General features: G+C 39.7%; 1 long non-coding RNA gene across 2 annotated transcripts in view; it reads right to left on the bottom strand.

Annotated features, from left to right (window-relative positions):
• LOC132819823 (uncharacterized) overlaps positions 1 to 24,708 on the bottom strand; it is a 65,432-nt gene that overhangs the window by 12,232 nt on the left and 28,492 nt on the right. Inside the window, exon 2 of one of the 2 annotated variants that reach the window (XR_009645125.1) lies at positions 20,388 to 20,464. This is a non-coding gene — a long non-coding RNA (uncharacterized LOC132819823). Of the gene's footprint in view, positions 1 to 20,387; positions 20,468 to 24,708 lie in introns of both variants that reach the window. The other variant, XR_009645126.1, reaches the window with a different exon arrangement.

Genomic DNA, 24,708 nt, shown 5'->3' on the forward strand with positions numbered 1-24,708 from the left:
ACCGCGCTTACTCAAACGGCTAAAAGGGAAATATTATTTGCGAAACAAAGATTATATGAATATGGCGACAAACCAGGTAGATACTTAGCATTTCTTGCAAAGAAAAAGAAAGCCCCTCAAACTATTCCGACCATCAAGGAAAGTACAGGTACCCTGACTCATGATCATAAAAAGATCAATGCGACCTTTAAAGAATTTTATTCTGAACTATATAGATCGCAGGATTGTGAAGATAGGATTAGGAGGATGCAGTCATTTTTTAAAAATTTGACCTTCCCGGGCCTGACTCCGGAACAGGTGTCGGCCCTAAATACCCCTTTAACAGTCCAAGAAATACTTGAGGCAATTAGGCAACTTCAGAGCGGAAAAGCACTGGGCCCGGATGGTTTTCAAGCTGAATTCTATAAAGAATTTACAGGAATATTGGTTGACCCACTTATGGATATGTATAATTTTGTGCATAGTCAGGTCTGTCTCCCGCCCACGCTGAAAGAAGCAAATATTTCTCTTATCCTCAAAAAAAAAAGACCCAGAAGATTGTGCATCTTACAGACCAATATCCTTACTAAATATAGACTTTAAAATTCTCTCAAAAATGTTAGCACTAAGATTAGAAAGGGTACTGCCATATATTATAAAGGAGGACCAGACGGGATTTATTAAGGGCCGCAGATCATCCAATAATATCAGAAGGGTCTTGAATATGATCCAAGCCTGTCATCAGGGAAAGATACCAGGAGTAGTAATTTCATTGGATGCGGAAAAGGCATTTGATAGGGTTACACATTGGAAAGGTTTGGCGTTGGACAGGTGTTTACCAAATGGGTCTCAACATTGTATAATGACCCCAAAGCAGCTGTTATTACTAATGGGTTAAGATCGGATGGCTTCAGTGTGGGTAGGGGCTGCCGTCAAGGATGTCCTCTCTCACCATTGTTGTTTACACTGATAATCGAACCATTAGCAGAAGCCATCCGGACTGATCCTAATATAACGGCCCCAAGGATTGGTACAGGTAAACACAAAATTACCCTCTATGCAGATGACGTTCTCTTATTCCTCAGTAATCCTTTAATGTCAGTGCCTCGTCTAATTCAAGTTATTAATACATTTAGTGCATTCTCAGGCTATAAAATTAATTTTTCAAAATCGGAAGCCATGCCAATGGGTGGTCTGGCTATGATACCCCACTTAATGGACGGATCCCCTTTTCCCTTCCGTTGGTCCCTGGAGGGCTTCTTATATTTAGGTATTTTTATCACGCCAGTACTTGATCAGCTGTATAGGGCTAATTTTGTACAATTAATGGAAAGGATAAGGCAGTACCTCCAGCGATGGAGAGACCTTCCGATTTCCTGGCTAGGGAGAATAGCATTAATTAAAATGAATGTTCTGCCCCATCTCTTATATCCTATGAGAATGCTCCCGCTGATGCTGCCAAGGCTAGCCCTACGTAAATTATATGGCTGGTTGGGCTCCTTTATTTGGAACCATAGACGGCCCCTTATTAAGCTGAAGAAGCTACAGCTTCCACAGGCAAGGGGAGGACTGGACTTCCCAGACTTTAGGAAATATCAGTTAAGCTCCCTACTAAGTTACATAGCTGATTGGGTTTCATCTGATCCACAATCAATTTGGCTGGATATCGAAGCCTCCCAAGTAAAATACCCACTTATTAACCTTTTATTTTCAGATAAGAGGAAAATCATTACAGACCACTGTAAAAATCCCATAATATTAAACACAATTAAGGCCTGGAATATAATGCGGCAAAATGAGGGTAACTCACATAAAACATCCCCCCATGCACCAATAGTAGGCGCATGGGGATTCCAACCGGGGATTACAGATGCCACCTTTAAACTCTGGAGATCCAGGGGCATCTCATGCTTAGGGGACCTATTTAAAGATGGGATCCTGATGTCCTTTGAGCAGCTGCGTCTGAAATTCGGAATACCTAATGGGGATCTCTATCGATACTTCCAAGTTCGAGATTATATACAGAGGAAGACTACATTAATAGATAGTCTTTATAAATCAGACAGAGAACGTAATGTCTTACGACCAGCGGGGATATCCTCCGTTAGTACTATATACCATTTGCTACATGATGGAGTCTCAGGAGACATGGATGACCTGCTTAAAACATGGGAGCAGGACTTGGGGCTAGAAATCTCTGAGGATATGTGGAATGACATTTGGGAAAATGCTAGAAGAATTGCTATCTGTAACAGAACTCAGGCTATCCAACTAAAGATACTTCATAGGGCCCATATAGCTCCGGCTCGACTGGCAAAATTTAAGGCAGGAGCATCTCCAATGTGTCCCAAATGCAAAATAGAGGTGGGTACTCTTGCACATTGTCTGTGGACTTGTCAGAAAATCCGCAGATACTGGACTAAAGTGGCAAATACCCTGACAGAAATTTTAGGAACGGAAATTAGGGTGGACCCTGTATCTCTCCTTTTGGGCTTTTCGAACCTCTCATCTCTGGATATGCATGGGAAGAGACTATTTTCTATTCTCTCTTTCTGTGCAAGGAAAAATATTTTGGTGAACTGGGTGGCTGAGGGCCCCCCTGGACTTTCAAATTGGCACAGATTAATTATGGAATATAACCCCCTTGACTTCCTCACAAATATGGTGCACCGAAAGACTGAATTATTTTATAAAATATGGCAGCCCTTTTTGAATTATATAAATGCAGATATTTCGGCTATCCTAACAAGGGCTTTTATTTAGTGAAGATTTCAGACCGGGCTGCTCTGGGGCCCCTTGGGAGAGGAATCCTGCGCGAATACGGGTTTTATTATATTTGATGTTTATACATTCCGAGCATGTAAGAGACTTAGGTATACACTCTGGTTAGTTATAGGTTAGATTAGTAGAAAGTTGAGTTTTTTTTTCTTTCTTTTTTTGTTTCTTTTTTTTCTCTTTTTGTTTTCTTTCTTTTTTCTTTGTTAAATTATGACTATTGTATATATGATTTAATTGTACATCAATGTTTGTATTTGAGAGTTCTGTTTATTTTTGTAAATTTGCAAAAATGTTAAATTTCAATAAAAATATCTACAAAAAAAAGTAATAACTCATGATGGTTCTACAAACACTGACATTATTAAATAAATAGTTTTATTGGAGGTATTGCCTGTGGTTTGATGAAACTCACAGAAACATAACATTCAGCTAGCACCTGAGACTGTCATCACTATCATTAGATATGCCCCTTTACCACTGCAGGACAAACCCACCAGAGCTGGAGGCAAAGTTGAGAGGTAGTAAACAGTAAGGAGGGATTGGACCTTGGAGCCCTCAACAGTGTCTCCGAATGCCAATGTTATGCCTTCAGGACAAACACAGACAAGGAAACCCATTGAATGCCATCTTTCATCACTTTATAATCAATATTTCATCATGTTAAATATCATTTAGAAGGACCACTGAGGACAAGGGCACTGCATGAACTTGGATTGCATTTAATTTGTGTCACCAAGAATGACCTAGTATCAACATTGCTGACTAACTCCTGAGCAACATAGCTGTTCGACTGGATCTGCAGCAGGAGGTGAAAGAACCAACACAATGGAGAACCCTATATGAACCTTGCCTTCATCAATGTATCTCTAATAGCTCCATCTTTACATAGTAGTATTTATAGGAGTGCCTACCTTGTGGAGACAAAGTCCACCGTCATTCCAAGGTCATGTCCAACTGTTTGTGAGGCATGATCACTACTTTAAGGGTGACAGATGCACAATAGATTTGACAGCTCAAGACTGGGTATCCGTAATGTACTGTGTCCAACAGCAACAGCAAAATTGTACATTAGCATAATTTTTAAGCGCATGTCATGTTATGTGATCCACTCTATTACTACCACTAAGTCATGAGGCTAACCTTAATTCAATGAGAAATGTTACAAAGCATGTCAGGAGCAGCTCTAAATGTATCTAAAGATGCGATGCTTATCAAACTGTGGAAGCAGCATTCAATATTTTGAAATTGTCCGATCTCTCAGTGGGAGAGCCATTTCAGTGATAGTGATCAACTCCCTGACCTTTACTGTACTCATGGAGAGGGATAGGAGCAGACAGCGCGGGAAAATATTTAATTGGGGGAGGGGAAATAACAATGCTATTAGGTAGGAACTGGGGTGCCTAAATTGGGAACAGATGCTCTCAGGGAAATGCACAACTCAAATGTGTAAGTTGTTTAGGAAGAACTTGCTGATTGTGCCGGACAGGTTTGTCCCACTGAGGCAAGGGAGGGATGGTCGATTGAAAGAACCTTGAGTGACAAGGGATGTGGAACATCTCTCTAGTCAAGAGGAAGAAGGAAGCTTACTTAAGGTTGAGGAGGCAAGGATCAGATAGGGCTTTAGATGGTTACAAGATAACCAAGAATGGACTTAGGAGAGCTAGAAGGGGGCATGAAAATGCTATAGTAGTAGAATTAAGGAAAACCCTAAGGAACAAGAGGATGGCCAGAGAGAGGGTAGACCCAATTAGGGATATTGGAGGGAACTTTTATCTGGAGTCAGAGGAAGTAAGGGAGGTCCTGAATTAATACTTTGCTCTAGTATTCACTACTGAGAGGGACCTTGATGTTTCTGAGGGTAGTGTGAAACAGACTGATATGTTAGAAAAGGCTGATGTTAGGAAGGAGGACATGCTAAAACTTTAGAAAAAAAATTAAGGATAGATAGATATGATCTATATATCCCCTGGGCCAGAAGGATATACCCTAGATTATTACAGGAAGTGAGGGAAGAGATTGCTGCATCTTTGGTGATGATATTTGCTTCCTCACTGTCCACTGGAGTTGTGCCAGATGATTGGAGGGTGGCAAATGTTATTGCCTTGTTCAAGAAAGGGAATAGGGATAATCCTGGGAATTACAGACCAGTCAGTCTTACGTCAGTAGAGGGCATAGTATTGGAGAATATTCTGAGAGACAGGATTTATGATTAGAGATAGTCAGCATGGCTTTGTGAGGGGCAGGTCATTTCTTACAAACCTTATTTAATTTGTTGGGGATGTGACAAAACAGACTGATGAAGGTAGAGCAGTGGATGTGGTGTACATGGATTTTAGCAAGGCATTAGATAAAGTTCCCCATGGTAGGCTCATTCAGAATGTAAGGAGGCATGGGATACAGGGAAACCTGTCTGGCTGGATACTGAATTGGCTGGCCCAGAGAAGACAGAGGGTGATGGTTGATGGCAAGTATTTAGCCTGGAGCTCCATGACCAGTGGTGTTCTGCAGAGGTCGGTTCTGGGACGTCTGCTCTTGTGATTTTATAATTACTTGGATAAGGAAGTGGAAGGGTGGGTTAGTAAGTTTGCTGATGACACGAAGGTTGGTGGAGTTTTGGATTGTTGTGGGTTGCAACAAGACATTGACAGGATGCAGAACTGGGCTGATAAGTAGCAGATGGAGTTCAACCTGGAAAAGTGTGAAGTGATTCACTTTGGAAAGTCAAATTTGAATGCGGAATACAGGATTAAAAGAAGGATTCTTGGCAGTGTGGAGGAACAGAGGGGTCTTGGGGTCCATGTCCATAGATTCCCTCAAAGTTGTCACCCAGGTTGATAAGGTTGTTAGGAAGGCGTTTGATATATTGGCTTTCATTAGTAGGGGGATTGAGTTTAAGACCCACATGGATATGATGCAACTCTATCGAGCCTGGTTAGACCACACTGGGAATATTGTGTTTCAGTTCCTATAATCTTTCTCATTATAGGAAAGATGTGGAAGCTTTAGAGAGGATGTAGAGGAGATTTACCAGGATGCTGCCTAGACTGGAGGGCATGACTTATATTGAGAGAGCTAGAGCTTTTATCATTGGAGCAAAGAAGCATGAGAGCTGGCTTGATAGAGGTGTATAAGATGTTGAGAAGCAAAGAAAGAGTGGATAGCTAGATACTTTTTCCCAGGGCAGAAATTTCTATCAAGAGGGATCATAATTTTAAGGTGATTGGAGGAAGGTTTAGGGGAGATGTCAGAGGTAGGTTCTTTACACAGAGAGTGGTGAGTGCGTGGAATGCACTGCCAGCAGTGGTTGTAAAGTCAGATACATTAGAGACTTTTAAGTGACTCTTGGATAGGCAAATAGAAGTTAGTACAATGAAGGGTATGTTGTTTAGTCTGATCTTAGAGTAGGATAAAAGGCCTGCACAACATTGAGGGCCAAAGGGCTTCTACTGTGCTATGCTGTTTTATGTTTTATGAAATTGTTGATCCTACAGCTAGTGCTGTTATATTAAGTCATGAATGATGGTTCACTATGAAACAACTAATGGGAAGAGCAAGCCCACCCTCAGTGATGGCAGAGTCCAGCTTGTGAGAAAATATTCATAATTCTAAATACTCAAATCCTAGTGGGCAAACTAATATTTCCTTGACCTTCAAAATCAAATCAGAGGAAAATAAAAAAAAAGTCAATGCTACATTGTAACAATTTTAATTTAATTCACAATTTACACTTAATTCAAAATTTGCAACAAATAGTCTTTCCCTTAAATAATTAACATTGACATGGGAAAACAGAGCAGCCACGTCCACCAAGACAAGTATTGGATTAAAGTAAAAGATTTAAAATGCTTTCAGTAAAGATCCTGAAGATTAGGAGGCTTTTCGAATTCAGCAAAAGAAGACAAAGAAAATTAAAAAGGAAGAGGTAGAAAATAAGAGTAGAACTCCAGAATTTTCTAGATTGTAGAATAGCCCTCATGGGCTGAAGATAGCAAGCATAAACCGAATATTTTTAAAAAAGAGATAAAACAGGGAGCTATTGGCCATTAACCCAATAGTAAGGAAAATGCTAGCATCTAATATTTTTGGATGTGGTTAACAGCAGAGAAGAAATTGGAGCATGAATAAAGAATTCCACCTCTCAAACTTGTTCAGTAACGATTGATAAAATCAGAGAAATCTGATATTGGCCTGAACTTCATTTTGTCACCTGTTTCACATAATCCTTGAGTTATGAACATACAAAAATGGACCCCCTTACTCCTGCTCTGCCATTCAACGAGATCATGGCTGAACTGATTATAACCTCAAATCCACATTTCTGCCTAACCTTTGATTATCTTTAACTCTCTTGCTAAATGAGAATCTATCTACCTCTGATTTAAAAATATTCAAGACTCTGCTTCCACCGCCTTTACATGAAGAGAGATCTAAAGACTCACAATCGTCTGAAAGGAAAAACATTGCCTCAGCTCCATTTTAAATGGGCAAGTCGCCTATTGGTTCAAAAATATACCTCACTCCTGATCATATTAAATGACTCAGCTTCCATAGTTCTCAATATTCAAACAGAACTACAAAGATACTCAACACTCTGGGAAACTAAATTCTTCCTGAGCTTCAACTTACTCATACATATCATTCTGAAACTATGCCCAGGTGTAGTCACACCAAAAGTGCTGTAGTAATGTAGCAAGACTTCCTCACTATTAAACTCCACTTGCTTGCAATTGTTGTGAAAGTTACCTCTTATGGCTCTGGTGAGCTTTTCCCAGGTGAAGGTTGAGCATCTTAGTCCATGCTCATTTCCAGCAGCATTAGGTCTATTCCAGGCATGTTTGCATTCCCTTTCCACACTTCAGGATGGCTTGGCCATTTAGAATGTACTGATTTGGTGGGAAAGTCAATGCTCAGGACACTCTATGGGGGGTGAAAGAAGAAATCAGGAGTTCTGAGAGACCAGAGGAAATTAAATGAGCATAAACCCAAAGAGAAGGCGGAATCTCCTGAAAAACTAGGAAGAGAATAAGACGCAACAACCAACAGTGAATTGACATAGAAGCTCTGAGACATGACTTAGTGCTGCATGCTGGGAGAGACCCTAAAAGTACTGAGAAAGAACTGAGTTTAGCCAGGGAGTTGTGTCTTGTCTGGAAGATGAGGTTAAGCCATTTAGAGGTGAGCATGTTTTCAAGCACTCCATGTTGACCAATTTTGGAGGGAGTAATGATGTGTAGCCTTTTGAGAGTGAAGAGTGAAATTCTGCTGCAGGAAGATTGAATGTTAACAAGACTTTTGTGATTCACAGTAATCTGGGTAAGCTTCTATCAAAATTATGGGACTTGTCCTGGTTATATCTGCCACTTAATGTGCAGGTTTAGTACTTGACCACATATTGCTTGTTATTTCATACTTATTTCATGCTAATTCTGGATCTTAGAGTATAAGATAGGTATTATAAGCTGATTTATTTTTTGACTTGGATTAGTAAAGTATATGCTTGGTTGCTCAAATCTGTGGAATTCAGTGGCTTTAAACTATTAGTAAGGACTTGAGATTTGCAAACTTCACCTCCATTAAACAAAAAAGTTACCAGTCCCTAACTGGACCATAATCTGGTCCTGGTGTCATAGCACAAAAAAACCAACATTCCATATGCATTCCTAATAAATGTTACACCTATGTATGAACATTCTGTGATTCATGTGGAGCTTGGGTGTTGAGAAGAGGAAGTGTGGGGGTTTGGTCTCCTTGATAAGTCAAGGACTCAGTTTTATAGCTAGCCAGGAGCTAGAGCAGATTATAATCCCACTAGACTTTCTTGGTGAACTATTCACATAACTAAATCAAAAACATCCAAAGCCTACAATACTAATTCAAAGTTGGAACTTTTTTGGTGTGTTCCAAATGCTGCAGAATTGCCCATTGGAAGTTTTATCTTCCTGTAGAGTTGATTGCATTGAGACTTCTGCATGGTCCCATTACATTACTCCAGTTTACCCCTCAGCAAAGACTATCTGACCCAATATTCTTGAGGAGCTAGACAGATTAGGGATTGGGAAGATGTTTCTCTTAGCTGGGAAATCTAGAACTAGAAGGGCAACATCTCAGACTAAGACATCACCTTTTAGAAGTGAAATGTGCAGACATGCATTCATGCAAATAGATGAGGAACTTTGAAATTCTCTACTCCAAAGAACGATGAAAGACCACATTCAACACAGACATTGGTGCAGTTCTGAATACTGAGGAAATTAGGAGATTATGGTAATAGTGGAGAAATATATAATTGATGCAGGAGATTAGCTATGATTATATTGAATTACAGAGTGAACATGAAAAACAGACTGGCTTGGTAGAGTTCTTACTTTGGACATGTATGCTGAAGTGCAAAAGACAAAGCAGAGTTATTTGCAATAATCTGCAGCCAGAAGTGCTCTGAGGGTAATTTACCTCAATATTATCCTGAGGTTCCCAACATCAGAAGAGTTAGGTAAAAATAGTACCCAGCTAAGTCCTGTGAACAAAAGCAGGACAAATCAAATTCAGTTAATTATCACCCACCACTAAGATGACTGAAGGGATTGTTAACAATGCTATCAACTGGCATTTACTCACAAATAACCTTCACATTAATGCTCAGTTTGGGTTCTGCCAGGATCATTCAGCTCCAGACCTAAGTAAAACATTGATGCAAACATGGACTAAAGAGCTGAATTCTAGAGATAAGATGAGAATGGAACATAGACCTAGTAGAACTGACCACAATGGGAATCGTGGGGGAACCTTTCACTAGCAGAAGTTATATGTAACATAAAAGAAGATGGTTATGTTTGTTGAAAGCTACATTCCCTCTTTTTTCTGCATGGGTATCTGAGGTCTGTGCATTGCAGCAACTTCTGTAAACATAAGTCACTGTATTGGCACGCTAATCAGCACGCAAGGATACTTGCAGCTTAGCGAGAACATAGGTTGGAAGCCAATCATCTCAACCCTCAGATATCACTAAATGAGTTCCTCAGGACAGGATCCGAGGTCCTATCATCCTCAACAGCTTTGCCAATGACATTTCCTCCATCATAAGATCATAAGTGAAGATGTTCACTTATGACTGCATAATGTTCAGTTCCATTTGCAACTCCTCAGATAATGTAGCTTTCTATACCTGCATGTAGCAAGACTTGGACAACATTCACCCTTGGCGAAAGTGAGGACCGCAGATGCTGGAGATTACAGTCAAGAGTGTGGTGCTGGAAAAGCACAGCAGGTCAGGCAGCATCCGAGGATCAGGAAAATCGATGTGTTGGGCAAAAGCACTATTCCTGATTAAAGGCTTTTGCCCAAAACTTTGCTTTTCCTGCTCCTCAGATGCTGCCTGACCTGCTATGCTTTTCCAGCACCACACTCTCGACAACATTCATGCTTGAACTAATAAACACAAAGTAATGTTTTTAGTACAGAAGTGCCAGGCGAAGCTAACTCCAAGAAGACAGTGTCTAGCCAGTTCCTCTAGACATTAAATGGGATCATCATTGTCAAATCCCACAACTAACATTGTAAACTTAACTGGACTAGTCATTCAAATACTGGACCGAGGCTATGGTGAATAACTCGCATTCCAACTCCCAGAGTCGATGTATCATCTTTAAGACACATGTCAGGAGGTGGAATAAAATTGCCTGCATGAAAACAGAAATTGAACACAATTCAGGAAAAAATAGGCTTGACTGAAACCAATTCCTGCACTTTAAACATTTATTCCCTCCTCCATTGATACATTTTATCTGCAGTGAGTACCAGCTTCAAGATGCATTCTAGAAATTAGCAAAGACTAATCTAACAAAGAACACTGAGTGATGCATGGAAACACCACTCTCTCCAAGTTCCGCTAAAGGCCACACACAATCCTGACTTGGAAGTATATCACTGTTCCTTAACTACTGCTGTGCTACTATCCTAGAACCCCCAGCTGAACAGCACTGAGGGAAATTTTAACAATATGGCTGACAGCAATTGGTTCACCTCTGGCTTTGAAAGCAATTGAGGATAATCAATAAATGTTGACTTTGCCAGTGAAATCTCAAAATGTTGGATTTAGGGTAAGCTTGCCAATTGGATGCAGATAGTTCTTCTATAAGGCGATCATTGAGTTCTTGTGCAGCCCTGCATTATAGAAAAATAGCAGTTTAGGAACAGCGAGTTAAATGTCAATGTCATCATATTACAGCCAACACATATTGTTAGAAACAGTGTTCCAAATTCATTATTCGTGTTACAGCGAATTTGCATAAACAAAATGCGCATAACAGAATGGCCTGTACATAATTAGCTTAACAGAGAGTGGTGGTGGAAGGTTGCTATTTTGACTGGGTGCCTGTTACTAGCAATGTTTCAGGGATTGGTTCTGGGTCCTCTTTTGTTTGTCATTTATATAAATTAGTTGGATGAGAACACAGAAGATATGATTAGGAAGCTTGTGGACAACATCAACATTGGTGGAACAGTAGACAGTGAAGAATGTTTTCTAAGGTTACAAAGGGACTTTTATCAAATGAGTACATCGGCTGAAAAATGGCTGATGCAGTTCAATCTGGATAAATACAAGATATTGCAATTTGGTACAAGAAGAAGGGTCGGGATTATACAAAGAATGGTAGGGCCTTGGGTAATGTTAAGATTAGAGTGGTGCTGGAAAAACACATCAGGTGAGGCAGCATCCAAGCAGCAGGAAAATCAATGTTTTGGGCAAAGCGCCTTCATCAGCTTGAGCTGCTGTGCTTTTCCAGCACCACTCTAATCTTGACTCTAATCCCCAGCATATGCAGTACCCAGCTCCGCCTTGGGTAGTGTTGTAGAACAGAGGGACTTAGGGGTGCAGGTACATAAATCTTTGAAGTTTGCATCACATATGGACAAGAAGGTTAAAAAGACATTTGGTGTGCTTGTCTTCATTGCTCAGTCCTTTGAGTCTAGGAGATGAGAAGTCATGTTGAAGTTCAACAGAACATTGGTGAGGCCTCTTCTGGAATACTGTGTCCAGTTCTGGTTGTCAAGTTATAGGAAGGATATTATTAAGGTTGAGAGGGTTCAATACCCGGCAACATTCACTAGGATGTTGCCGGGTATGGAAGGTTTGAGTTATAAAGAAAGGCTTGATAGTTTGGGGATTTCTTCAGTGAAGCATAGGAGATTGAGAGGTGACCTTTTCAAAGTTTGTAAAATAATGAGGGGTATAGATAGAGTTAATGGTGGTTGTCTTTTCCCTAGGATGTGCCCTTTTCAAGACTAGAGGGCACATTTTTAAGATGAGAGGGAAATGTTTCTAAAATACATTGGGGCGAACTTTTGGGTTGGTGTGTAGAATGAACTTCCTGAGGAAGTGGGCATAATTGCAATGTTTAAAAGACATTTCACAAAACATCTCTGGGACACAAGAACCAAACAACCCCACTGCTCTGTGGCTGAGCACTTCAGCTCTCCCTCCCATTCTACCAAGGACATGTAAGTTCTAGGCCTCCTCCACCACCAAATCCAAGCCACCTGATGAATGGAGGAAGAACGTCTCATTTTCCACCTTGGGATACTTCAACCATATGGTATCAACATTGCTTTCACTAGTTTCCAAATCTCCCCTCCCCCTACCTCATCCCAGATCCTCCAACTCAGCACCATTCTCTTGACTTGTCCCACCTGCCCATTTTCCTTCTCACCTATCTGCTCCACCTTCCCCACCGACCTATCACAATCACCCCTGACCTGTATTTACCTACTGTTTTCCCCCAGCCCCACCCCACCCTTCTATTTATCTCTCAGTCCCCTTCCCCTCCCCACCCCCCACATCCCTGATGAAAGGTTTATGCTCGAAATGTCGACTCTCCTGCTCCTCAGATGCTGCCTGACCGGCTGTGCTTTTCTAGCACCACATTTTTTGACTCTGGTTTACTAACTCTGACAATGCATTTCATTTGTGCACTTAAAATATTTATCCCAGATTTTCTTAAATCTGATATTTTAGTTTGGTATGGTCCTTCATTTTAAGCCCTTCAATCATTGAAAACAGGCTATAATAAATCTACTCTTCCATCTTTTTATTAATTTCAAACCTCCAGTTCACTGCCCTCAGTGAGACTCAGCTACCTGAGGAGGGTCAGCTAATGGAAACTGGTGTAGGTTACACATTCTTTTGGAGTGGTTGGGAAAAGAAGAATAATGTAAAAGAGGAGTGGTTTTTGCTGTCATGAAACATCCCTTGAACAAGTTGACTTGCCTTCAAGTGAGTTAAATGGTTCTTAAACTCTTCCTGGATAGCAACAGACAAGAAGCCTTCTGAATGCTAGATCCACCATGATCAACCTTAGTGAAGTCATGGACAACTGCTATGATGGGCACCACTCCTTGACTGCTGTGGTACCAAAGTCAGACAAGCTAACCATTCCTGGTGAGTTCAAACCAAGATTAGGCTTGGGATGGTGTCATTCTGAAAAAGGGAGTTGGCAGTTCTAACAGCAGTTGTCTTCTTTTACTGAAGATGTAACCTGAGCCTGAGCCTGAGCTCTTTATCAACCACAGCTTTCTGCCTCCCTAGTTGAAACAAGATATTTTATTTGCTCCCTGTTCTATAGTTTGGCACCTAATTGATCATGTCACTGCCAGACAGAGGGACAGGCATGCAACAAAACCCATGAACTGACTGCTGGATTCACCATTGTCTTCTCATTTCAAAATTCAACATTCAAGATTTATCTCTTGAAACATCCCCAAGACCCAAAGTCCAAATATGTCCCAATATCAGGTCCAAACAAGCAGTCACGAAGGAATCTCTTTAAAGAATTTTGAATGTTACCTGCGTCACCAAAAATCAGCACTGATATGAAATGCTGACTCACCTGTCTCTTCAAAACAGGTTTCTGACAGTGATTGAGGCCTACAACTTCTGGCATGCTGTGGGGGTTTGTGCACACAGAGCAGGGCTGAATATGCATGTTCAGCCCAGCATTTGAGCCTTTTATGTAATAACTGTAGATACAGATTTGTATCTGCATTGTGGAGTATGCAAAGGGTGAACATTGCATCGGGACTGCAAGAAACCCTGTCTACAAGACTTGAAATAGCACAAATCGGAAGTCTGTGAAACATAGTCAGGTGCACAGCAGCAGGAAACAGGCTCCACATCCAAAAGGTGCTCTGCAGCAAGTTGCAGGAAATTTGGGATCCAGTAGATGCAGCTATAAGCTAGGGCTCACACTCAGGAAAAGCCTGCAGGAGCAATAAAGTCTTGGATAACACCCTGCAATCCACTGATGGTTTTCAGTGCAGATGAATTTCAGGCTAAAGAGGCTCATATTTGCTTGGTGCTGCTGAAAAATATCAGTGTTTGGAGGAATCCAGGGATACTTGCAGCTTAGTGATGCTAGTGATCAAGCAGGAAATCGGAGATACATGCGGTAAAAGACCATCTGTAATAATAGATGACTTTAATCTGCATATAGATTGGGCAAAACATATTAGTCAGAATACTGTACAGGAGGAATTCCTACAGTGTATACAGATAGTTTTCTGCACCTATATATTAAGGAGCCAACCACAGAACAGGCCATCGTAGAAGGATATTGTGCAATGAGAAAGGAATGATTGGGAATGCAACTGTGAGAGTTGGGGATGAACAACTATAATATGGTTGGGGATGAACAACCATAATTTTTCATAAAAATAAAGAGTGATGAAAAAAAAACAAAGAACTGCGGATGCTGGAAATCAGAAATAAAACAGCAATTTGAAAAACAGAAACAATAGGTGGAGATGGAGCCCAGAGAGAGAGAGAAGGCAGCTAGGCATACGAAGGAATGGCTAAAAGTCAGCCTTGAAGAATCAATAGCTGCTAATGGGGACCACTTGTGGCTGACAATGGGTTGTTTGTTGTTGCAGCCATGTGATGACACAGTCTTGTGTGAGGGGTTGAGGTAAGGACATGGGAGAAGATGCTCAGGTCCTAAAATTATTGAACTCGATATTGAGTCCTGAAGGCTGCAAGGTCCCTAAGTGGATAATGAGGTGCTGCCTTTCAAACTTGTGCTGAGCTTTACTGGAGCACTGCAGCAAGCCTGAGACAGAGATGTTGGTGCATTGAGTGTCACGTAACAAGATGCTCAGGGTCATTTTGCAGAAAAAAGGTAAGTGTTCAGCAAAGTGGTCACCCAGTCTGTGATTTGTATTCACAATATTGAGCAGACCACATTGTGAGCAGCCAATACAGTTGACCAGATTGAACAAAGTGTGGGTAAGTTGCTGTTTTAGAATTAGAATGAGTCTTATTGTGACATGTACTCACATGAAGAAATATATCTTTCCTGCAACAGTTCTGTGACTGTGACTTTTAACTAATAAGTCAGAGACATTTTAAGAGGAATCTGACCACCTTGTGTCACTTCACAACGAATGGAAGCATTTTGAGAAAGATGACTGAAACAGCCATAAGGATCATGAGAGGAGTCATAACGATCACTTCAACAACAGTACCTGGGAATAAAAACGACTGAACATGCGTTTCTTGTTTTTCCCTCTCTGTCAGTCTGTAAGGGGGAGTTTATTATATGCCGATGGTTAACCTGCAACTAGAGTTTGATTTTTTGTAATAAATACTAATTGTTGTTCAGTACAGAAACCCATTCCACACCTTCTATCAACTTGGATCTGTAAAGGTCAGAAATATTGTGAAACTTTGCATAATTTTTAAAAAATTTAACTTTTGCATTGATTCTGAAAATAGCAGAGTTTGATTTCCAGCGTTCTCTCACGAGTTGTAACAGTGGCTAAAGAGATAATAAATGCATTTGTGTTAACTTTGCAAAATTCTCTACATTTAGAAAAGTTCCATCTTGCCGGTCATGAAAGAGGGTATAGCTGGACATACATTAAACCTCAAGGGAATTGTGAGTAGTTAGTATTACTTTGTGAAAGAGATATCATGTTTAACCAATTTATTTTTTTTTGAAGGAGTAATGTGTGTTGTGGATAAAAGGAAGCCTGTACACACGGTACTTGGATTTCCAGAAGGCATTGTAAGAAGATGTCACATTAAAGATTATGCTAGAAAATAAATGGTCATGGTGCATAAACAAAATATTATCATGGATAGGTAACTGGTTAGCTGGCAGAAAACAGACAGTATGCATAAATGAGTGTTTCTCTGATTGACCAGACCTGACAAGTGGGGTGTTGAAGGTGTCTGTTCTGTGTTCTCAACTTTTTACAATTTACATCAACAACTTAGGCAACAGGAGCAAAGTCATTGTAGCTAAATTCACAAGTGACACAAAGATAGGTAGGAAAGTATTTTGTGAAGAAAACAAACAATTTGGGACAGATATAGAAAGGTTTAGTGAGTGGGCAAAAATCTGACAGTGGGAGTAAAATGAGGGAAAATGTGAAGTTGTATGTTTTGGTGGGAAGAATAAAAAAGCAAAGCACAGTTAAATAAGGAGCGCAGAATTCTGAGGTATAAACAGTTCTAGCTGTTCTAGTACATTTACCACAAAATGGTGATATGCAGGTACAACACATAACCAAGAAGGCTAATGGGATACTATACTTTTATTATGAAAGGAACTGAACATGAAAGCAAGAATGCTTTGCTTTAGTTTTGCAGGGTTAATGAGAATACGTTTTAAATACTGTCAGTTTTGGTTTCCTTGTCTACAAAAGGATGGATACAAATGGACATGGTTCAGAAGAGGTCTACAGAAAGTCTTTTGAGCAATTGCTGTGCCCACTATGCTCTACACATGCTAGACTGCCAGCATGATGCCAAGACACGTGTGCCAGCATGATGCCAAGAAGCTCAATCACTTTCATTTGAACATTTGCAGAAGCTTCTGAAGATCAAATGGTAGGATAAAATACCTAACGCTGAAGAGCTCACCAAAGCAAATCAATTATGTCAAGCTTGAAACTGGGGATGTGCTCTCAAGATGGTCAAAGGAAACACTACTAGGGCACTCTGAAAGCTTCAGTTAAGAGTTTTGATATTGACTTTGGAGTCCTGGATGAAGATCACTACATTTGTCACAACCAAATAAAAAAATTGCATGTCTTCTTCAACAGCATATGCATATCAGAGGCTGAAAATAAATGCAAGAAGAGGAAATCCCAAGCTGACACTCATCCAAAACCCTGCAAGATCTTCTGATATAAATTGGTTAAGCAGTTACCCACGTAAATCCTACTAAGCACCTTAAATGGACAGCCTGGTCATCTGTGCCTCAAAGGACAAACAGACCTACATAAAAATTACTAAATTAATCTATGTAATATGGAATGAATTCACGTGTGGCTTTAGGACATCACAATCAGAATTAATTTCCTTGGCCTATATTGCCACAAGCTCAATAACAAACAGAAATCAAATTAAAAACATATTTGGTTTTTTAATAGAATGCAGCCAGTAACTGGGAATAAACTAATGTTTGCACAGTAAGGACTTTGTTGCAAAAACAAAACTCTACCAACAAATATAACAAACACAGCATTGGGAAAAAGCTACTTGTAATTCAATTCTGGAGTTCACTTGATGTTCCTATTCAAATATGTGATGGTATCTTATCTCCATGATTAAATTACAGCTGCACAATTATTTCCTGCCATTCTTAGTTACACATTATTATATTACTCTTTGTTCCCTACTGTACTTATAGATATAGATTCATTATTTGAATAACCTATTTTGTTTTATTTGCAATTCTTGAAACAAAATAAGCACAAAAGTACAATATAGAAAAAAAATTACTTTTAGTTAATATACCAAAAACACATCAGACAAGAAAAATACATATTTGCTAAGTTTTTATGATATCAACATCAATTTTAAAACATCTATGGGGATTTACAAATGAATGATTATTCAGTTTGGCTACTGGGATGGCAGAGCATGAGCATGGCACTGCACACCTTTACTTTAAAAACTTGCAGTTACTGACTATCTCTGATAGAAGATCAGCTGACAGAAAATTGTACATAGGAATAAAGGCATAGGAACGGAAATAAACTATTTAGCCCCATTAGCCTGGACAGCTGTACAATGAAATTATGGTTGATCTGCAGCCTACTGCTTTAGAACATACCCAATTTTTTTTAATGTCTTTTGTTAATAAAGACCTACCAACTGACCTCAAATCAGTTGTTGTCTGTAAAAGATTCACATTTCAACAGGCATTTGTGTGCCAAAATGTTTCCAAATTACACTACACCTTTTGGACTACTCCTCCTGTCCTAGACTCTTCAACTAGCAATGACTTGTAGTTAAAATTTAAACTGTCTACATTTCAGTGAATACAATCATAGTTTATATAGGCTCTTCTTGTAATTTAACACTTGGAGTCCATGCATCATTCTGATTAATACATACTGCAATCCAAATCAGTTATATCTTTCCTTAGGTGTGGTATCCAGAACTTAATAGAATATTCTAGAATTGGCATAACCTTGACTCTGTATTACTGCAGCAGGCCTTCTATCTCTATGTATTCTAGATCTCTACACATAAATATCAATATTTCTTTAGTCTTTTGATCATTTTCTACATAGGACATTTTATTGAACATTGTACTTAGATTCTTGAGCTTCAATGGTTTTGTCATTTTAGAGTACATTGCTTTAACTTTCCAATATTTAGAAAGCATAGTCATTTTTACTTCCAATGCTGATGACTTCACATTCGTTTAAATTGAAATCCATTTGCTACAGCTTTGCCCATTCACTTAATCTATCAATATCTCTGTAATATTATGCATCCAACTGCACTGCTTATGTTGTTGCCCATCTTATTCTCATGAGCAAATTTTGATTTGTGGCTTTCTATCACGTCATCTAAGTCATTAATAGATAAGAAAAATAGTTGTGGCTCCAACACAGATTGTTGTGGGACATCATTAATGGCACCCTGCCAATTTGAGTACCAGTCCATAAATGCTATTCTCTTTTTTTTGCTGTTCAGTCAATTACTTCAACATACCCTAATTCTGGCACCAATGTGTAAGTGGGATCTGTGTTGATGGGTTGGTCTCCACCTGAAGTGTGCTGGAGCCAGTGTCCTTGCAAATCCCATAACTAGGGACGCGGAGAGCATTTTAAACTGAGGGAGATAAGAGGTGATAAATCAATAGAGTCAAAAGATATATCCAAAATATCCAAAAAAGAGATACATTAACATGAGAAACCATGAAACTGACTCTGATAAAAAGGTATAGAGAGTATGGATCCAAGAGGCAAAAGTGAGAACTGCAGATGTTGAAAACCAGAGTTTAGATCAGAGTGGTGTTGGAAAAGCACAGCAGGTCAGGCAGCATCCAAGGAGCAGGAAAATCAATGTTTTGGGCAAAAGCCCCTCATCAGGAAACTGATGAAGGGCGTTTGCCTGAAACGTCGAGTTTCCTGCTCCTCGGATGCTGCCTGACCTGCTGTGCTTTTCCAGCACCACTCTGATCTAAACCCCAGTATGGATCCAAGAGTCAACTAACAAATAACACTAGAATTTATAAAGAGACTGAAGGACGAAAACGAAAGGCTCTGTACATGAGTGGTGGAGGTTGCAACATTTAAAAGCCATCTGGATGGGTCTCTGAATAGGAAGGGTTTAGAGGGATGTGGGCCAAGTGCTGCCAAATGAGACTAGATTGGGTTAGGATATCTGGTCAGCGTGGACAAGTTGGACTGAAGGGTCTGTTTCTGTACTGTGTATCTTTATGACTCTATATCAATAAGTTGCCTTCAATCCCATGAACTCCAACTTCAGTTAACAATCTCTAATAAAGTTATTTATCAATGTCTTCTGGAAGTCAACATAAATAATGACCATAGACATTCTTCTGATCACTACTTTCAAAAGATGTATTCAGCTTTAGGCATGATTTACCCTTTATGAACACAAGCTGGTTCACTCTAAGCAGCTGAAAGTTTTCAAGATGTAGGTCACTGTCTCCTGAATTGTAGACCTTAGAAACTATCGACAACAGATTTTAGGCTATCTTACCTCGAGCTGGTTGAATTTATTTTCTCACATTTTGAAAATAGCTGAGTACATGTACGACTTTTCAATCACAACGTAAGGATTCTAAATTGAGGGAACTATGGAAGTTTCTAGTTAAAATCTCTACAATGTTCTTATTTACTTCCTTCAAAACCCTGAAATGAAGAAACCATCTGATAACTTGTCCCTTGCACTTGCACCTGACTACATTGTTTTTCCAAATATGATCGTAAAACCTTTATGTCAATTTGATACATAGTCATATTTCGCTTTACAGTCATATAGAAAACAGGGTTAACATTTCAAATCCAGTGACTCTTTTAAGAATTTCTCTATCAATTTCTCTTTTGGTCGCAGTTTTCATTATCTGTTTTGTCATCCTTTGCAGCTATTATTCTTTCCAATTTGTTAAAATCTGTGATTGCTTGCATTCCCACATACCTTGAAATATTTTTAATCTATTATCTATTTCTTCTTCAGTTAAACATGACTGTTTTCTTTAACAAATAGAGCACTTGACCCTTAGAGGCGTAAACCAGTTCTGTAACATACTACCTTCCTTTTGAATACTCATCATCTGTCATCATAAAAACCTAATAAAAAATGTACTCACTTACTGTGGACAGCCTCACTTAGTTCTTTAGCAGCTGCTTTGAGTTTATCCTTTTCAGACACCACGGCCCATGATTTCTGCTGTGACAAAAACAGTGAAAATTCCTGAAAATCAGAAGTGCCGGCCTCAAAATTATCAGCTGTTTCCACTTAAGTGCCATTTTGGTATCCTAGCTGTTTGAAACACATACTGTAGAGTATACAGGTCAGTTTCAGTAAATTTCTTTTGGACAGCCAGGAATTGATTCTTGCTGTGTTATAGGAGAAAAAGCTGGTTAATGTTTGAGTATCTGATAGATATTTAAGGTTTATTCTATTTTTAACAGTCAGTCATAAATTTTGAGCAAGAGAAGAGCATTAAAGCCACAGATTGCAGGTTTACTTGTTGTTAAATGATTGGTGGGATGATATCATAAGCCACAACATAATGAAAGTCCAGTGAAAACTTGATGGTAGAATTTGAATATTTCTAGCCTTAAAGTAAAAGTAAGGCCTTTATTTTGTGCTTAAGTCTCTAGTCTATCTTTTTCTACATTTTCCTTAAAAACAACTTCAAATTACAGTAAATTGTAAAGAGTGGGGAATCTTAAAGTGTAATGAGCAAGGATACTACAAGAATTAATTAATAAATTAAATAAAGTAGAATAATGATGGCAGGATAGGTAATACATTTCTGCTGTAGCATGTCGGAGTTGCTGGACACAAGGGTGATCTAGGGCAAAAAACATTTGAAAGAAGTTTTTAAGAAACTCTGGATTCAAGTTGAGAAGCTGGAGTCTGAGCTGCAGGCATTGCAAATATAAAGGAGGGAGGACTTAAGGGAAACTCAGGGACACTTCACTCTAGAAGGTGATCATACACTTCAAATTTGGCTATTCAAATTTGGTCTGCAATCAGGGGCAAGAGGGTGTGACCTTAGATGAGGCAGATATGGAGAACAGGCAGACACGTGACAGGAGCTTTGGCCTTGGTAACTATCTAACATATAAGGTTCTTGTAAGCTTTGTGGACGAGAACAAGGACTGCAGGGAGGAGGAATGAACTGACCATGACATCTTGGTACTGAAAATAATTAAGCTGGGATGGGAGTGGAGATACTAGGAATATATTAATGGTAGTGGAAAGTATAATTTGGGGATAAACTGTTGTCTGGAGCTGTCATCAAAATATCTGGTGTATAGAATTAGTTGGAGGTCCTGTACAGCAAAGAAGTCTTGTTAGAACTTGTGCATGAAAATGTTGGCATATTGGAATGCAAATTTGGTCCCCATGGATGTTCTGTGTGTTTGGATGAAGAACTCGTTCTAGATTAGAGTGGTGCTGGAAAAGAACAGCAAGTCAGGCAGCGTCCGAGGAGCAGGAAAATCCCTTGGATGCTGCCTGACCTGCTGTGCTTTTCCAGCAGCACTCTAATCTAGACTCTGGTTTCCAGCATCTGCAGTCCTTGTTTTTACCATCTTGAAGAACTCGTTGTCAAAAGTGAAAATGCTGTGGTCGAGCATGAAGTGGATGAGTTGTAGGATGGTGCTCGGAGATTGGCAGTTGTTGGTTTTGAATACTGAGGCTGTTGCAGTGATGCCGTCATCGTGGGAGCTGCTGGTGTAGAGTGCTGAAATGTCCATTGTGACGAGGAATGTTCCCACTTCGGCTAGACTGTGGGTGCTGCGTTTTTGTAAGAAATCTGTTGTGTTGCAACAGAAGCTGGGGGCCCCCTGTAAAATGGGTTACAAGATGCTTTGTGCATAACCAGAGAGGGTCTCACACAGGGTCCCATTGCCTGATATGATGGGACATCCAGGTGTGTTGGCTTTGTGTATCTTTGGAAAGCCGTAAAAGTCACCTACGCGAGAAGTAAGTGGGATGAGAGCACGTAAGGAACTCTCTGGGATTGGATCAAACCTCATACCTTTAATGCATTGTCTGAGCTGAGATGTCACTTTTTTAAATAAAATCTTAAATTATCGCAGAATGTGACTTAAAAGAAGTTCTGAGATTTACATATTAATGAATCGAAACCTGCAACCCATTTGAAAAGATGAAAGACTTAACAACAATCTAGGTTTGTTCAATATATCATTTCAGTTGCATGACACTATAATCTTTTATTTTAAATTCTGTGTCTTATGGTCGGCTCCTTAACTATCTAATGAAGGAGCAGTGCTCCGAAAGCTAGTGCTTCCAAATAAACCTGTTAGACTATAACCTGATGTTGTGTGATTTTTAACTTTGTCCACCCCAGTCCAACATCGACTCCTCCACATTATGGCGGCCATTATGGACACATGGTTACACGGAAATCAAAGTTGGGAAATATTTGCGACTTTTCAAAAGGAAGACAAGGGTAGTGGTGATGGAATAGATATGATAGTTCGAACTCTTGGATCAGAAGATGCAGAATCCATAAGAATGGAAGTAAAAAAAAAGAGGAAGAGACACTAGTGGAAGTAGTTTGTAGGTTCATTTACACTAGTTATACCATGGAATAGAGAATAAATCAGAAGATAATGAGGGTGAGTAAAAAGGCAGTACATTAATAATGGGTGATTTTAATCTTAATGTAGACTTGGAAATCAAATTGACAGAGGTAACTATGAGGAAGTATTCATAAAGCATATTTAGGTTGTTGCAGAGAACAATGTGTTTTGAATCTAGCAGGGATCAGGCTATTTTGTATCTGGTAAGTGTAATGAGGTAAGTTTTTCATAGATTATATGAGAGCAAAAGATCTCCCTAGGAACCAGCATCCGAAATACAAAATAATAGTAAACAGGCAAAAGGGTGTTGGGGGTGGGGGGAGCAGAGGGAGAGAAAAATGGAGGGGAAGCAATATGTACAATAATTATCACTAAAGAAAAATGTAACAGGCAGAACTAATGAGGTTAAGGGCTGTTAACTCGCCTGAAGCTGATGGGCTGCGCCCTAAAATATTAAATGACATAGCCATAGAGATAGCGGATGAACTGGTAATAATATTCCAAGAATCCTTAGATTTGGCAAAATATGGTAGTATTTAGATTTCTGTTTTAGAAGAAGGAACTTGGGGTCAAGAACAGCTGTGCTAAAATTAAGTAATGGTAACTATAAAGAAATGAAGGCAGTGTTGGCTAGAATGGACTGGTAAAGCAGTTTAATAGAAAAGATGACAGATTAACAAGACCATAAGATATCAGAGCAGAAATTAGGCCCTTCAACCCATCAAGTTTGCTCTACCATTCAATCAGGGCTGATAAGTTTCTCAACCCCATTCTCCCGCTTTCTCCCTATAACCCTCGATCCCTTTGACAATCAACAACCTATCTATCTCTGTCTTAAGTATTTTCAATGACTTGGCCATCACAGCCTTCTGTGGCAATGAATTCCATAGATTCACCACACCCTGGCTAAAGAGGTTTCTCCTTATCTCTGTACTAAAAGGTCTTGTTTTTACTCTAAGGCTGTACCCACAGGTCCTAGTGTCTCTGACCAATGTCTTCCCAACATCCATTTTGTCTAGGCCATTCAGTATTCTATACATATCGATTATATATCCTCTTTATCCTTCTAAACTCCGTCAAATATAGACCTAGAGTCCTCAAACTTTCCTTGTGCTAAGCTTTTCATTCCTGGGATCATTCTCGTGAACATGTTCTGAACATGCCCTAGGGCCAATATATCCTTCCTTAGATTTGGGGCCCAAAACTGCACACAATACTCCAAATGCAGTCTGACCAGAGCCTTATATAGCCTCAGAAGTACACGCTACTTTTATATTCAAGTCCTCTTAAAATAAAAGCCATTGTTGCATTTGCCTTCCTAATTGCTGACTCAACCTGCAAGTTTACCTTAAAGGAATCCTGGACTAGAACACCCAAGTCTCTTTGCCCTTCAGACTTCTGAATTTTCTCCCCATTTAGAAAATAGTCCATGCCTCTATGCTTCCTACCAAAATACATGACATCACACTTTCCTACATTGTACTCCATCTGCCACTCTTTGCCCATTCCCCTAACCTGTCCAAATCCTTCTGTAGCCTCTGCGCCTTCTCAATGCCACTTGTTCCTCTACCTATCTTTTCATCGTCTGCAAACTTAGCCAGAGTGCCCTCAGTTCCTTCATCTAGATCGTTAATGTATAAAGTGAAAAAGTTGGTCCCAACACTGAGCCTTATGGAGCACCGCTTGTCACTGGCTGCCATCCTGAGAAGGACCCTTTTATCCCCACTCCCTCCTTCCTACCAGATAGACAAGCATCTATCCATGCTAACACCTTGCTCTAATACCATGGGCCCTTACCTTACACAGCAGCCTCCCGTGCGACACTTGTCAAAGGCCTTCTTGAAGACC

This window comes from Hemiscyllium ocellatum, chromosome 10, assembly GCF_020745735.1.
Source record: "Hemiscyllium ocellatum isolate sHemOce1 chromosome 10, sHemOce1.pat.X.cur, whole genome shotgun sequence".
Classification (NCBI taxonomy): domain Eukaryota; kingdom Metazoa; phylum Chordata; class Chondrichthyes; order Orectolobiformes; family Hemiscylliidae; genus Hemiscyllium; species Hemiscyllium ocellatum.